The following is a 3,984-nucleotide window of genomic DNA, read 5'->3' as shown; positions in this document are numbered from 1 at the left end:
TGGCACCACCTGTATCCCCAATCTGCCTGGCGACTCAGGCTGGCTAGACTCAACCTGCTGTGACAGAGGACACTTTCCCCCTTGGAGGGCTCTTTCCTGTGCCCTCAAAGGCTCCCTGACTGTCCTGGTGCCCCACTTGGCTCCCCAGCAGCTCAGGGACGGCGGCAGGTCCCTGATGATTTGGGAGCCAGGGCTGGGCCACGGGAACCGCCCCGTCTCCAGAGCTCAGCTGGCACCGAGGTCGGCCTTTGGCTCCGTGGGCTCTTCACGTGAGTCAGGCCGCTGTGTTTTCTCCCGAGGGTGGCGGGGAAAGAAGGGGGAAGATGGGCCGAGGGGAAGGCTGAGCCCAGGCACTGGGCAGACTGTCCTCTCCCTGGGGTCCCGGGGCACCCTTCCCACACACCGGCCTCCCTGGTCCCACCAGAGCATGGCAACCAGAAAGCCCAACATCTGCCCCACCTCCCCCACACCCAGGCCAGTGACATCTCAGGGACATGATGGCTGGCTGTGGACTGGTCCTTCGGGGGCTCTTGTTTATTACAACTCAGCAAAGCAGAACTTTCAGGATAAAAGTTCACCATCCTGCACATTGAGCCCTTCTTGAAAAACAGCATGACGCCCCGCCCGCTGGCAGGACCGCATTTTCGGTGAGCTGCCTGGGGGTGGGGTGCCCGAGGAGTTCGAGTGCTGAGGTCACAGCAAGTTTCTAACACACGTGCATTTAAAGATGGGCGCCGAGCACTCTCTGGCACCCAGATGCCGCTGCATCCCGTCAGAATGCGTGGGGCCCACGCAAGCAGCCTTGCCGCTTCGCTTTTGTCCCCAGGGGCCCGTGACCTAAACACGAGTCTTCCCAGCCTCTGTCTGCAGAGACCAGGAGAGGAATGAAGTCATCACACCCAGGAGGTGACCACATATGAAGGAGTTCATGTGAATCCCTGATGATAAATCAAGGATTCTTCGGGAAAGAAAAGACTTCTCGGACTTCCTTTGTTTCTCTTCCAGCACTGGAAGGTGACGCGCACCCGACAGACACCTCTTTGTGAGCTGTCACATTATTAAAATGAGTGTTTATGTGGCACTTCCAGGGGCGCACGCTCAGTAAATTCTGAGAAGGAGAGAGGTCCCAGCGTCTCTGATGGGCACCGACCCGGCTTTTCAGAACAGAGGTTCTTGAGCATTTTAATTTCGGAGCGATGTGCCACAGAGATTTTAAATGCTCTCCAGTACTTTGGAGAACAGCGAAAACGTTCTGTGCTTCGGTACAAACACACCAACACTCCACAAGTGACATTTGAAAGACGCCAGTGCTGGGTGATAAGTGCTCAGAATATACTTAGAAACGCTTAGCTCCTCATTGTTCTTTACGTGTCTAATTATTCCAGGTATTGTCATGTCAAAGAAAAGTTCCCCGTGACATAGGTTGTTCCTTTCAAAAGAAGAATTCTGAGGCGGAGATGAGATTTCACTTTTCAAGGGAAACTGAGGCCTGAACAGGCCAGCCCTGTGAACAGGGGGACCCATTACCCCCGGCTGCAGACACCTGCGTTTTAACAAAAGAGCCTTTATTTGCTGCTCATTTGCCCATTGTTGCTTCATTTCACTTTCTGCAGAGCCTGGGACACTGATTACTGATTAACGGGTGTCTGATTAACAGACCGAACACTGAGTCAATGTTCTGAGGGGTGGGACAGGTGTGGGAAGGGGCACAGAGTGACCAGAAGAATCCTGAACACTCGTAGTCTGTTGTTTTATAACTGTTTCATCGGTCAGCCCCTCCCTTGAGATCAGACGGTGGTCGGTCCCTGGGAGCTCCCAGGGGCTCCTCAGAACTTCATCATCAGCTTTTCTTGTGTGAGTTAAACTCAGTCACATCCTAGAGCCACCTTCCTTCATACCTCAGGGCCTTTGCACCTGCTCTCCTGTTGGCCTGGAGCACTGCACCTGGTTCGTACACAGCTGGGCAGCCCTGTTGTGCAGGGCTCAGGCTTTCCAGACCCCCACTAACCCACGGTCCCCCGCTGTGTTTCTTTCCTGCATTTATGACTATCTGACATCAGTGTCTTCGTTTGTCTACATGTTAAATCCCAGGATCCCTGATCAAGCGTGAGCTCCATGTTGGAAAGCCCCTTGTCAGTCCCGGCCACAGCCATGTGCCAGTCCTGACCGTTGAGTGCTCAGTAATATTTGCAGCGTGAGCGAGTGAACTCAGTCTGTCCAACCAACCCCTTTGCTCCAAATCTCTGCTCCTGGGCACCGTGAGATTATAACGGGGTTTGCAAAGGCCGGTGGGTCCCAGCCCGGCCCTGGTTCCACTGCCTACTGGCACGGTGACTTCCTAGTTGGAGACATCAGTCTCATGAGTTGGTAAAGAGAGCCCCTCCCCAGAGAGCCATCGTGGCTGTATTGCTCATAACACTGGGTCTAAGGGTTAAAGCTCGGGGACACCCCTGGGGCACGTGTCCAGCCTGAAACTCCCGCCTCTGTTGTATCTTACTTGGGTTTCTAACAGATCACCGAGAAGGTTCTAGGTTTTATGTGTATGGGACACTTTACCCTTCTCCTTGTCTGAGACTCCAGAGCCCGTTTGCACAAGGATTCTTCCTTTAGAACCCACAAACTGAAAACAAGTGTCTTGCAGAAATAAATAACAACGGCACCAAACTGGATGGATTGGAGGTTGGCCGAGTGACCGACACCAAAGACACCAGTGGGCATTTAGCCATGTGGGCACACACCAGGTCTGAGAGCTCGGCCAGGCCTCGCTTTCTGGAGCACCTTCCCTCCCTGGAGCAGAGCCCTCAGTCCCGCCTGCCAGGGAGCTGCCTTTGGGAACTTGGGGGGCTCCGGGGGTTCTCACAAAGACAGGGAAGCATGGCTGGCACTTAGTGGGTGGGAGTCAGGGACGCTCCTTGCCCCTCGAAGCACTGGACAGGGCCCCGTGCCTGTCCTGCCCTCACGCCTTGGATTCTCGGTGGAGCGCGCTCAGGGCGAACCCTGCCCACACGTGGAGCCCCCCGATTCCCCGAGGCTCACAGAGGAACGCCGTGTCCCTTGATGTCCCAGGCCCCGCCTCTGAAAGCTCGGGGCTGAGCCGTGAGTCCCCTGAGACCTACGGTGTGCGGCACAGGTGCACTTTGCCTCCATGACATTCTCATTTTGGAGATTAAACAATAATTTCCCTCGTGCTCGTTTATATAACTGTGCCAGGCAGAAGGGCGGCGGAGCAGGGGCTGCGAGGAGAGCGACCAACTCGGGGGGAACAGGGGCATCTGCAATAGCATGAACAATAAAAATAAAGGAAAGAAGAAAGAAAGAAAATGATGTAATAGTGCCCGTGAAGACTCTGATGAGTCAGGAAGGAGGGCGTCGGGGGGACATTAAGTGCGTCTTCAATCATAAGGCTATTGCCAGTGACCACTCGCCAAATGTCAACCCAGGTCCCTGAACACAGGCCACTTTCCCAGGACCCTTCCCTGGTCAACATTCCTTCCTTCCTTCGTTTATTTATCAAACCTTTCCGGGTCATTTGCTTTCAGAAAAGAGAGATGACAGCAGAAAGGCAGGTTTGTCGAAGAAAGTCTGCAGCACGAGCCTGAATGAGCCACGTTAGAAAATTGTGAAAAGTTTTTTTTCATAGTGAAAGTAAGGGGATAAAATAGCAACATCTGTGGAGGCAGATTACGATATGCTCACAGGTAAGAAAGGCAATTACCTATTTATCACTTCCAGTAAACTAGTTCTCATTAGAGTATGGTGTTAGAAAATTGATAGAGTTATTACAAAATAATTGGGACTCCATCTCCCCCTTTTTGCATGAAGGTATAATAAAGTTACGTTCCAAAAACACATTATGCCTTCTGTCAACCTCCTGCAACATTAGCTGGGTCCGGGCAGCCCAGGGGAAGCTCTCTTGGTCTTGCTTTGTGCCTCTTTTGGGGAGATCGGGGCAGACGCAGCCACCCACATGCACGCCCTGAAGTC

Source organism: Artibeus jamaicensis, unplaced genomic scaffold, assembly GCF_021234435.1.
Source record: "Artibeus jamaicensis isolate MK-2021 breed Jamaican fruit bat unplaced genomic scaffold, CSHL_Jam_final contig_685, whole genome shotgun sequence".
NCBI classification, from domain to species: domain Eukaryota; kingdom Metazoa; phylum Chordata; class Mammalia; order Chiroptera; family Phyllostomidae; genus Artibeus; species Artibeus jamaicensis.
This window is presented reverse-complemented; position numbering follows the sequence as displayed.